This window comes from Lissotriton helveticus, chromosome 7 (assembly GCF_964261635.1).
Source record: "Lissotriton helveticus chromosome 7, aLisHel1.1, whole genome shotgun sequence".
Lineage (NCBI taxonomy): Eukaryota > Metazoa > Chordata > Amphibia > Caudata > Salamandridae > Lissotriton > Lissotriton helveticus.
Genome location: NC_136068.1, coordinates 758,165,201 through 758,178,155, shown reverse-complemented (window position 1 = coordinate 758,178,155; position 12,955 = coordinate 758,165,201). Strand labels below are relative to the sequence as shown.

General features: G+C 45.5%; 1 long non-coding RNA gene across 1 annotated transcript in view; it reads left to right on the top strand.

The window, feature by feature from the left end:
- Positions 1-12,955, top strand: part of LOC144769267 (uncharacterized) — a 386,313-nt gene that overhangs the window by 124,835 nt on the left and 248,523 nt on the right. The window contains exon 2 of the long non-coding RNA XR_013598687.1: positions 7,012-7,065. This is a non-coding gene — a long non-coding RNA (uncharacterized LOC144769267). The remainder of the gene's footprint in view (positions 1-7,011; positions 7,066-12,955) is intronic.

The window sequence follows — 12,955 nt, the reverse complement described above, 5'->3', positions numbered from 1 at the left end:
CCTTAGAGGCATTCTTAACAGAAAGTAATGGTGTGTTGCATTGGCTAGAGCGTATTTCTTGTATTATTCCCTGTTGGAGGAGATCCTTTATGAGTGGTGCTATACCCTCCTCGCCCTCTTTTGAAATCTTGTATTGTGGTACTTGTTGGAACCCGAAGGTCTCTGGTTGGCACAGGTAGTTACTTGTGACAAGCAGGGACCCTGAGACCCAATCGTCAGGGCAAGGGACCTACTCCTTTGAATAACCCCTGCTCACCCTCTAGGCAACGTGGCGCGAGCAGACAAGGCTAATCTTCAGGGCGATAGTAAGTTAAGCATTTATGATCACACACAGTAAACCCACTGACCCACCACAAATGGACACCGGTCAAATGGTTGTATCAAAAATACGTATACTTTATATAAAAGATATATTCGAGCAGGATTATCACAAGACCAACAATAACGTTTAGCGAATGGGGGCCACCAGATTACAATAGGCAAACTTAGTCTTTCAATGTTCGTTGTTCGGCAAGGTACGAAGACAGGGAAATAAGAACGTTGCGGACCCTGGATCCGATATGAACTCGGGACGGAGTTCAAGTGTACCTTGCTGTGGAAGTCCGAGGCTTTTCAGGCGTGGCAGGTGAGGGCTGACCCCGAACGAGGCCGACGGTTCTCCAGAGGATCTCTCCGGCTCGGTCCCCCTCGAGGAGCGAGGCGGGGAGCTAGACTGTGGAGGGTTGCGGCGATCCGGGATCGATGCAGCTCATGGGGCGAGGCGCCGTTTAGGCCTGCGGGGCGTACTACTTCTTAGCACGCCGGGTCGTACTCGTGGATCTGTGAGGGGCGTTGCATTCTCGGGCAGACGGGTGCAGCACCAGGCTTCCGGTACCACCGTACGGGGAGGCCTTTCTTGAGGTGCGGCACAAACCTTGGTATGCAGGTGTACAAAGCGAGACAGTCGGGTATGTTGCAACGTACGGACCGTCCGAGGCTATGAAAATGTTCTCCGTGCAGATTCCGGCTGGAGGGATGAGAGGTACACAATCGCGCTCCGTTAGCGGCGAGGTGACAGGAGAGCAGGCGGCCCGGCACTGAAGCGGAGAGCGACTCAGGGATGAGCGGGGCTCTCTACAGCAGGGCGACCAGGCTCCGAGCTGTCACGACCTGGGAGGGGGCGAAGGCACCCGAGTCACAACTCTGGCAAGGGCCCAACAGCAGACGGGCACAAGCAGATAGAACCCAGTGGTCCTGGGGTTCCGTTCAGGGGGCAAGCTCTCGATCAAGCCCTTGGAGATCGTTTCAGGCACAAGTCTACAAAGTCCCCTCTGGTCCTTTCCTCTCCGTTCTCAGCAAGGCACCACTGCAGGCCAGTCTAACAGGATACAGACTGGTTTCCGTCCTTCAGCTACTCTTGGTCCTTCTAGTCAGGCAGAGGTTCGTCGTGGTCAAAACTGAATCTGATTTGTAAGGAGCGGGGCTCCTATATTTATACTGCTATTCTTTTGTCTTTGCAGGCCAGGGGGCCTGAGCCTGGTTCCACCCAGTTCTAGAGCACTTTGTTGACAGGACGCTGTCGTCTTCTTTCAGGGTTCAGGGCAGAGACATCAGACGCTCTGTGGGCGGTGGAGCCAGCATTGTGGTGGAGGAGCACAACCCTATTCAGGGTATACAACCTTTACCACGCAACTTTTACCACGACCTACCTTTACCACGCAACTTTTACAACGCAGGACCCTTTACCACGCATACCATTACAACGCAGGTATTTACAACGCAGATACCTTTACAACGCATACCATTACAACGTAAGTATTGGTAAGTATATTATTTTATTTAAAATATTTTAGGTTTGGGTTTTGGGTAAATGGGTATTTTTAGGGTTCAGGGTCAGTTTTCAGTTTTGGGTAAAGGGGTATTTTTAGGGTTCAGGGTCAGTTTTCAGTTTTTGGGTAAAGGGGTATTTTTAGGGTTCAGGGTCAGTTTTCAGTTTTTGGGGTACAGGGGTATTTTTAGGGTTCAGGGTCAGTTTTCAGTTTTTGGGTAAAGGGGTATTTTTAGGGTTCAGGGTCAGTTTTCAGTTTTGGGTAAAGGGGTATTTTTAGGGTTCAGGGTCAGTTTTCAGTTTTTGGGTAAAGGGGTATTTTTAGGGTTCAGGGTCAGTTTTCAGTTTTTGGGGTACAGGGGTATTTTTAGGGTTCAGGGCTGGGTTTGGGTTTTGGGGTACAGGGGTATTTTTAAGTTTCAGGGTTGGGTTTGGGTTTTGGGGTACAGGGGTATTTTTAGGTTTCAGGGCTGGGTTTGGGTTTTGGGGTTCAGGGGTATTTTTAGGTTTCAGGGCTGGGTTTGGGTTTTGGGGTACAGGGGTATTTTTAACATATATTTAAAAATTAATAAATAAATAATAATATAAATAATTAAAATATTAAATATTAAAATAATTTATTAATAAAAAAAAATATTATTAATAATTACATTATTTTACCATATTATTTACTTACCTATACTTACGTTGTAATGGTATGCGTTGTAATAGTACCTGCGTTGTAGTGTATTGCGTTGTAAAGGTATTCGTGGTAAAGGGTCCTGCGTTGTAAAAAATGCGTGGTAATGGTCTGCGTGGTAAAAGAACGCGTGGTAACGTCATATATCCCTATTCAGAGTCAAGGACTACTCAGCCCACCCATCCTGGTGTAAGCACCCCATTCACCACCTGGAGCACCCGACTATCCCCGGGAATCTCCCAGCCCTGTCACTCACACAAACCCAGACAGCAGATACACATCCTGGCAGAGGCGGTTGAACAGTTAGGCGAGCAAAGGCTAACTTTCTAAAAGTAGCGTTTGCAAACACAGGATATTAAAATAAACTTTACTAAAGGAAGTATTTTATTATTCTGAGTTCAGGCATACTAAACTTGACCTGCTACCGTGTGACGGGGAGGTCTAGGCGTGCCAGACCTGCGGAATTATTACTATGCCAGCCAGCTCCAATGGTTGACCCGATGGGTGGCGGGCAGAGATCTCCATGAGATCGCCTACACGGCGGACAAATTAGCGCACGGAGAATTACACTCCCTCCTACTGCCCAATGCTAGGATTCCCAGAGACTGCCACCCTCTCCTGCATGTGGCTCTGACCTGCTGGAGGAAAGCACTGTCATACACGGCTGGGTCCTCTCCATATGCAGACAACATACCCCTATTGGGACTCCCGACACCACAGGGGACCCTGACATTACGCAGACTACGTCCCTGGACAGAGGCCGGGGTGGACAGAGTGGGAGACCTGTTTGGAGAGGATACATGCTAGATCACGTTTCATTTATGCAGACCACGGGGGCGCCCCCGCGCTTATACATGTTGCACGCCTCAGTGTCACACTTCGTGCGGCGAACTTGGGCTCCGCAACGTACGAAACCAGAACAACACGAATTAGTACATCTCCTGCACTACATGGGCACGGGGGGACACCTGGTGAAATGGCTGTATATCGGTATCAGAGAACATGTAGCGTCGCCGATCACCACACTTAGGGAGATTTGGACTGAGGACTCGGGGGAAACCATAACGGACGGGGAGTGGAAAATAATTTTGGGACATCATAGAAGAGTGTCTAGGAATGTTAAGTTTCAGTTCATACAGGCCATGATTCTCCATAGAGCATATCTTACACCCCAGAGACTTCATAGGATGTTCCCTACCGCCGCGCACTGCTGCCCGAGATGTCAACAAGATGAGGCACATGTCCTTCACATGCTCTGGACATGCCCGAAGCTGCAGACTTACTGGGGGACGATCAAACACACACTACACTCCATAACTATGCTCCGGATCCCTGAGGGGGCATTACCCTGCCTGTTAGGGAATAGAAAACGACCCAAAACACGCAAAGCACAACTGAAATTCGCGGATCTGGCACTCATACTGGCAATTAGGGTGCTCACTATGAGATGGAATTCGCCCAGGGCCCCGCTACTGAAGTGGGGCAAAGCTGAATCCGCGGTGCTGCGGGAGGAGTAGAGCAAGGGCCTTCGCAAATACCCTATAGCACAGGACTGGGACTCAATGATGATTGAGTTGGAAGAGGTGGACCTAGATAATACGGGAGACCCGGTGGGGTGACCACATGCATATAGCGGAGGGTGGCTGGGGCTCACGAGCAGCAGTACCACTCACAGGGACCGGACCGAGCCTAGGATCTTTACCTGTTTCCGAATAGCTTGAGACACATTGGACTGAACTGTAGAGTGTACAAGAGAGGTCGACCAGGAGACGGGAGGTGGGCGGGTGGGTGAAGGAGGGTAGTTGGGGTTTAGCATTTATATAAGTCATGATATTGGTGGTTCCAGACTGCAGATAAGATAACTTTGAGCTTGGATTAGAAAAATGACTCATACTAGTACAGTTATGATATGTAACGTTCATGATGATGAAAATGGAAAAGACTGATATGTACCATGATGAGACAATGTACAGTAATGTATACCACCCTGTGACAGTCATGAATAAAGAGTTTAAAAAAAAAAAAGTGAAAACAAATGATTATATACAGAGGGATATGCTGTAAATTTCGGTTTGCGTATGGTGCTTATGTGGGGAAGAGCCACATCTTGAGTAGTTTTCTGAAGATAAGGTGGTTGTCGGCGGATCTTATGTTGGGGGGTAAAGAGTTCCATAGTTTGGCTGCTTGAGAAGGATGTGCCACCCATGATTTTTTTCTTGTATGGTGGGATTTTGAGGTGAGATGCTCCTTTAGAGCGGAGGTTCCTTTGTTGAATGTGTTTGGTGATTTTATTCCTGATGAAGAGTGGTCCTATTCCATGTATTGCTTTGTGGGTAATACAAAGCACGCCACGCCACGATACTTGTACTTTACTTGTAAAGCAGCCATCTTTTTATTTAGAGGACTTGGAACACCTCTGGAGTGTTGTACATTCACCTTTCACCTGTAACTCTGCAATAGTGGCATTAGTTAAAATTACAAAATACTCTAAACGTTGAGTAAAAGAAAGCAGTAGTAAATAAAGCTCTTGTTTTAAAACATTTAGCAGCACTTTGTCAAATGAAGTTGTTTCTCTCAAGACCATTTGTACTCAAGCGCAGGGTTCTTTATTGTTAATTCTCCATTTGAACCACATCTCTGATTTATAGGGTTGCTGCAGTATCCTCCGCACCGATACTTCCTGAGCCACTGAGTTCATTGCACTAACTGTAGTATGTTCTATGGTAGGTCTTTGGTTGGAGGGCCAGAGTTGGGCCACATGAATACTACTTCCACGTAGTGCCTGAGGATTCCTCCCAGCGACATTATCAATCGATTACTCTCTGTATGTCCATGCTGGCGCCCTTGGGAAGACAAAAAAATCCAACTTCCAGGACACATTCTGTTTTCTGTAGGCCCTTTTAAAATTTAGGCAGCATTAATGTAGTCTAGTTCTGGGGAAGGATAACGTTGTTGCGCTGATAGAATGTGTGCAGTCAGTTGATTGGCAGCTACGTACTTCTCAGCCCATTTCTCCTCAAACCTCACAATGTCAAGAGTGCATCCAATCTGGCTTTCCACCCTGAAAAAACAGATTAAAGACGACTACAACTTAACATCTCTTCCTGTACATACACATTTGCAATGTGGCTTGTGCAGATCAATATACAAATTAGCATTTCTTAAATGTGTATTGCTTCTAAAATGCTTAGTTACACTTTGTTTTACCTTTTTTCCTGAACTTTTCTTCAGCTCTTAGACAGCAGCCTGCAGTGTGGAAAAGAGAGCCGCCACTTGACAAGTGTTGTTGGAGTTAATAATTCTTTAGTACAGCAAGGTTGGCCAGACAGATTTAGTCTGTCATTCACGATCTTACCTCAAGTTTCAAATACAGTATGCCCCCGAGAACAGATTACATTTAAAAACATGAACAATTACATATTACTCAGGATGCATTGTAGGTAACATAATTCTAAAATGAACACAATTTAAAAAAAAAAAAGTATATTCTGTAACACACCATTTGCACTGTCCTAGACTTTGTCCAAGTATTTAACAGCAGAAGGAGAGTGCAAATTATCCAATTTAAACCTGCAATAGACAGTGGCAGAATTACCCTATTGAATTTCTGCTTTCGTTTATGTTCTCCCATCTGATGATAATGTATATGATTTTCTATTCTTGTTGATGTACTATGAAATAATTACAGAATTAAATATGTAAAATCTCACATTGAAGAATATAACAATGCATTTCATCATGCGTTCACTGCATTAAGGGTTGGATGCATCAACACCTCCAATATTGGCATGGACAATAGAAACCAAATAGAACACTATGAGTAGCTAATTCCTTCCCTTTCCCAATGACCACAGACACTGAATGTGCATGATGTAGCATGCCTCCTCATCACCAGGGCATTCTGGGCATGTTACATGCTCCTCAGCAATGTTGAGTGTCCAGACCCTATGGTCTTGGCAATGTGCAGTGGGCTCCTCTCCTCACAAAAGACGCGGCCCACAGACACCGCTTTCAGTCCATTTGGCACCAGAGCATGCTTGGGACCACCTTTAGCTATTATCTAGCCCATGACCTTCAGCCTCACCCTGCACTCAGCCACATGGGCACCAGGTCCTGTGTGCATGTCTTTCAGCTGTGCACAGTAGGCTCTGGGTACAGGGTAAGTCCACAGAATCAGCAGCACACACCTTTCGACCATGAACATATATCTCTGGCTAAAATGCATAAAAATCATTAGCACCTTTTGTCTTGTAACTTTTGGAGTAATGCTCCAAGGAGCAATAGTTCTGATTGATTTCTATGGTTTCACCTCGATATGTAGATTGGTTTTATAGTAGATTTAGTTGAGCAGCTGAAGAGACTTGAGGACCTAAAATCATGCCAATATAAATACCTATACGAATAGCTTGGAATCTTTGACATCTGCGCATTCTATGATTTTGTGAGATGCAGGTTAAGGCACATTTTTAGATTTTATTTAGGTATTTAGTACTGAGCATTAAAATAATATTCCTTCATTTTTCAGCTGGATGTGAGTGAACCCCCGATTGATAATCAAATACTGGACCCGCCTTACCTGGTATGTGTATTATATCCCTTTTATGGGCCTCGGGTAAGCCATCTTTTTTCTAATGCCTGTGTTTTTCTGTTAGCATCTGTTTCCCATTAAGTGCCGTCCACTTTTAGAATGTATTTAGTGTTGCAAACCTTCACTGTGTTGCATTGCATTACTGGAAAAATGCCACTTAAACTCTCATGCTGTGAAACGCCCCTAGGGGAGGAGCTCAGTCCATTCATTGGATCTTGAGCATCTCCCTCCACCTCAGCTGGGGCGGGAGTGCTTTCACTTTCAGAAGTAGTAACTGAAAGACACAGTAGGCTTGTGCTATGACCTCATGTCATGTCACTCTTTGAATTACTTCTACTCCTTTTGCCATGAGGATGGGATGTACATAGAGAAATTTGGTGTAACGAGTGAAAAATGTTCCATTACGTTGTTGTGGGGCTCTGGACAGCCCACCCCTGGAGATCAGTGGGTCTATTTTATCGGTTCAGAGTGAGCGCCAGAGACTGATAGCAGGCGGCTACTTCCTCTTTATTCAGCGTGCAATGTAGTATCTTGTAGAGGTTTGTGTATCTGGTGATAGGTGAACAATCTGCTTAAGGGTGTGCACCTCTAGCTGGTAAACACCAAAGCCTTGTATGAAAAGGCATTGGCAACCGTCATGGAAAGGGTCACATTCAATCACAACTGAATATTTCCTACCTTGACAAAAGATTCTGAATTCTGCAGAAATATGCACCGAAACCAATTCATCATTTACCAGGCTTTGTTTGTGCTCGAAGCCTGGGTGTGATCCATCCAACATTTCCTACTTTAAATAAGCATCGGTAAATACTTTTAGCTTACAGCTGGTAAGGTGAATAACAGCTGATGGCAAAAATAGAATTGCAATTTTTATGAAAGGCAACATTTGAGATGCATCATGGCAGCCATCTTGAAAATATAAAAATAACGCTCCTAGATAACAGAACGTTATTCTGTATACTCCGAAGACACAACTTGATGGCTTTCTTAGAAGTACAGTTGCAAGACAGACAGATAGACACTGCTTTTGGCTTTGCCAATGACAGCACAATTTTAAAAACACGAGGTGGGAAGAGGGAAGACGCTAGGGAATGCAGAGAGAGCGAAAGTGAACAGCAGTACATGGTGTTGTGGGAAGGAGAATGTAGGAATAAGGAGGCAGGGGCAGAGGGTGTGGATTCAGAAGGAGACTGGAGGGGGAGGATAGAGCACAAGCATGTTCACTAGCAGGAAAGAGTGAGCAAAGGGACAGAGAGAGGTAGGAGCATTACATTCAATCCCATGAAGAGTTAAATCACAAATTGTTGAGGAAAAGAAAGAATAAATAGTCGACTGACTACAGCATTTGTAGGATGCAACTCATCCAGAGAAAAAACAAGGAAATGAATCGAATAGGTGCATGGAAATGGGGTGGACAAAAAAGCCATCCAGGCATGCACAATTGGCTGCCCTGTTTGCAGCAAGACCTCAAAAATGGTGGATTGCCAATGTTTTGAAAGGAGCTTTTATGCATCATAAACATACAGGGCTTACTATATAGAACTTAGAACAAGCAAATATGTCCTGGATCAAATGATTTAACGTTGAAATGTGTCTCTTAGAATAGATTATTTTTTTGGTATTACTGGAGACAACAATCAGAGGTAACAAAGGCCCTATAGCCCCTACTGTGCAGGGGACCCCAACCCTTCAGTAACCCCAAACCAATAAATATCTTTTAGATGTGACAAACTAAGGGGCTCCGGTTCACATTCTGCAGGGAGGCCACATCCTTTTCCGTTACGCCACTGACAACAATCAGTCATTTTGACTTTGCCTCATTTCTATCAACTTGCAAATAAGAACTCATTGCATATTTTGAGCTGGAGTAGCATGATAAGAAGATGGAATTATTACCTTTTCTAATTCTTTGTTTCATCTCATCACAGCCAGTCTATCTTTCCCTACTTCATAGTAACAAAAGTTTTTTTATTGATGGAGGTAAACACCATTTATTTATCAGTTCACTGGTAGCCAATGATAGTATTCTGGATAAGCTTGTTTAGAGTCTGCCACAAACAAGCTACATATCTATGATTCCCTATTTTATTGTAACTTTCAATATTTGAAAGCCACACTTTCACGCCAAGTATTCAGAGCCGGGTGTGTTATTAATAATGCACTTTCTCTATAAAACTACTCTGTATGAGATCTCAATAACCCTTCTTGCATGTGTGAGTATTGTCTAGTATTATTTTCATAACCTGCTTTAAATTCCATCTTACCCTTGGATTGCATGCATTGTGCATCCTTAGGCATTGAACACCTTATTACTCCAGTATTGGAACTTTCATAGATTCCCATAGCTTGTATCATTCCCTGTCGTCGGAATGGGAGCCTCGGTAAACAAAAAATAACATAGCAGTAGGCACAAAAGAGAAAGAAAGGCCTAGGCCTCATCTCATTTTGTAGCATATCCACCTCTTTTTGTTAAAGAGACCAAAAACATACAACAACCAATGAGATTAGCCTAATCCCATAGAACCTTCCTGAGAGAGCCTCAGAGCCTCAGATTTTCTACCGCACGTTGTGCTAACGGAGTCTCCAATAAGCTCTGCTCAGATTTCTCTTCAACTTTTGGATTTCAACTGTATTCTCTTCAGGACACAAGTTCGAGGTAAGATAAATATAAGGGTCCGTGAGGGCTGTCTTTTTACCTGGTTCCAGAAGCTAAAATCTAGAACAGATCCAGTCTCCAGTATGACAGTGATGAGGCCTCATGTGCTATGTCTTCTTGAAGATCTTAGAAGGAATACGATCTCACCCTGCTTCTTGTGAGCAGCGCACCTAAAACGCCTTTAAAAGACCTCCGATGGGTCTGACAGGCGCATTCCAACTGAATCTCCTCACTGAGGTGTAAAGGAGAGGAAGTGACTTACAAAGGAAATCCCTCAAAAAGCCTCTAAGAAGACCGCCAAGGGGTCTGACAGGCGCAGTCCACCTGAATATCCTCACCGAGGTGTAAAGGAGAGGGAGGGACTTATAACAGGAGAAACTGGTGTGAGGGAGTCTAGCTAAAACCTCCTCTATTCCTTGTGAGGAACGACAGGATAAAAAAGTCTCCATCGCGACGAACATGACAGCGTTGATGACGATGGCAGTGTCGACGATGGTGTGAACGCAGTGTCCACGACGATGGCAGTGTCGAGGACGATGGCAGTGTCGACGACAATGGCAGTGTCAACGATGACAGCGTCAACGACGATGGCAGTGTCGACGACGATGGCAGTGTCGACGACGACAGCGTCGACGACGAAGGCAGTGTCAACGATGACAGCATTGACGACTATGGCAGTGACGAAGATGACAGTGTCAACGACAATGGCAGTGTCAACGATGACAGCGTCAACGACGATGGCAGTGTCGACGACGATGGCAGTGTCGACGACGACAGCGTCGACGACGAAGGCAGTGTCAACGATGACAGCATTGACGACTATGGCAGTGACGAAGACGACAGCGTCGACGACAATGGCAGTGTCGACGACAACATCGTCGACGATGGCACCGTCGACTATGATATCTACATCATCTATGACAACCGTCAACAACAGCGTCAATGGGAATAAATATAAAAATTAAAAATGAATTTCTACAGGAGAAGAGAGGAAGTGCCTCATGACTCTGGAGGTCACTTCACCTAGCAGGGTGACCCCTCAATTACACACTTACCTCCTGCAAGATGAAGACTCGGATGAGGATGGTCCTTTTGGTTCGAACCATAGCCCTTCGGAGTTGCACATTAAGTGCCAAGAGAAAGATTCTGAAGAGTGATATGAAATGGAACACGTTTATAATCCTCTACAGGACTACCATAGAGATAATCAAAGTGGGTATGGTCTGTATGCCGCCCTCCTTGTTTTCGGGCTTGTAGTTTATGCTGTCAGACTTTAAACTGAGGTTTCCAACATCAACTGCAGCTCCGGACTCAGTTCCCGCGGGCTGCCCTCTGTGTCTTTCACACTCCGGGTACCACCACTGCCACTGCAAAGAATAGACGGTCCTCCACCGACTACTCCTATTATCCATCAGGATGCTTTGGTTGATGACCAAGGAGATACGGATTTTCCAGTCCCACAAGCGGAGTGTGATGCTTAATTTATCTCTAATCCTTCTCCTCCTCTGGGGGATATTGTTTTTTCCCCACAATCTGATAAAAAAAAAAAAGAAGTCGGCCGAGAGGTTTTGATCTACCTGAGGATAGCCCTGCTTGCCTGGCAAACCAGCCTAAACTGGACTCTGTAATTTCTCAGGTGGCCCAGAGGAAGTATAAGAATCCTGCAGCACCACTTATAGCAACCCCAGATAGAGAGGGTAGGCATCTGGATAACGCTGGAAAGAGGTTTTCCTCCATGTCTAGTCTTCTCATCAGGGCACCCAACGCTTTGGCAATTCTTGGTTGGTATGATCGTCAGATGTGGGGCGGTCTGTCCCCTTTTTCAGGACCAGTTGCCAGGAGATTCTAAGGTAGAGGCAAAGAAGATTCTTCCTTAAGGAGAAAGATCATCTTCCGAGAAAATCGACGGTGCAATGGATATTGCAAACATGGCCTTCCGTTCTCTGTTTGTTGCCAAGGCTGGCTTCATGCTATTTGGTTTCGCCCTGAGGTCCAAATAAGATCTTGGATTTTCCCTTTGATGAAGAGGCACTCTTCAGGAAGCATATCGATGAGCTTCTTGATATCAAGAAGGATACGGAGACTGCTAGATCTCTAAGGACCCTACTATACACAAATGTCCCCTTTCGTGGAGCTAGGGACAGAGGCCTTCCCTCCTACAGTGGAGGTTATCAACAACGCTTTTGTTCCTACTCACAAGCCTCTCAGTCTTACCGGCCACCATATAATCAGCAACCGGGCCGATTCTCGTCTTCTCTCGCTCAAATTTTAGAGGATGACAAAGGCGCCAGGGAAAGGATTCCTTATAAGTGCCAATACCAGCTTGCTGGCTCTTACTACTGCTCCTGCATCTCCGGTATCACCGGGGGGTGGGGGGGGCAGGATATTCCAATGCTTCAGAAGCAGGCAACAGATAATATCAGATCGGTGGATTCTGATTGTAGTTCATGTTGGCTATTCTCTGGAATTCCAACATCAACCACCATCCAAAGCCCAGCGAGCCACCAAACCAAAACATCTTCATCTTCTACATCTTGAAGCCCATCAACTACTCCTCAAAGGAGTAATAGAACATATTTCTCTCTCTCTCTCTCACCGGGAAGTTGATTCTACTCCCGGTTCTTTCTTGTTCAAAAGACCGTAGAGAAGTGGCGTCCTATTTTAGAGGGAGTGCATTTCGGATGGCCTCCTTACAGGACATTCTGCGACTCCTCAATCCGGGAGGTAACATGGCCACCCTGGACCTGGAGGACGCATACGTTTCATGTCCCCATCCACCCAGCACACCGGAAGTTGTTTACGCTTTACAGTAGCCAAAAGACACTTCCATTTCAAAGTCCTGCCTTTCGGACTCGGATCAGCCCCGCGGATATTAACAAAAGTCCTGGCCCCAGTCACAGCGTTTCTCAGAAAACAAATGCTAGAAGTATTTCCCTATCTGGACGACTGGTTGATGAAAGCACCGTCTTCTCAGACAACATCGGAAGCAGTCGAAAGTTGTATTTAACTCTTCAGTCATCTGGGACTTCAACCTAACAAGAAGATGTCAGTTCTGTGTCCTTCCAGGTCGGCCAAGTTTCTGGGGGCTGTTCTGGACACAGCTTGTTGCAAAGCTTTTCCATCAGAGGAAAGACCGCACAAACTGATAACCTTTGCCCGTCGATCACAGGCAAGACAGTCTCTATCTGTTCGCCTTTCCAAATCTCTTCTAGGATCGATCTTATC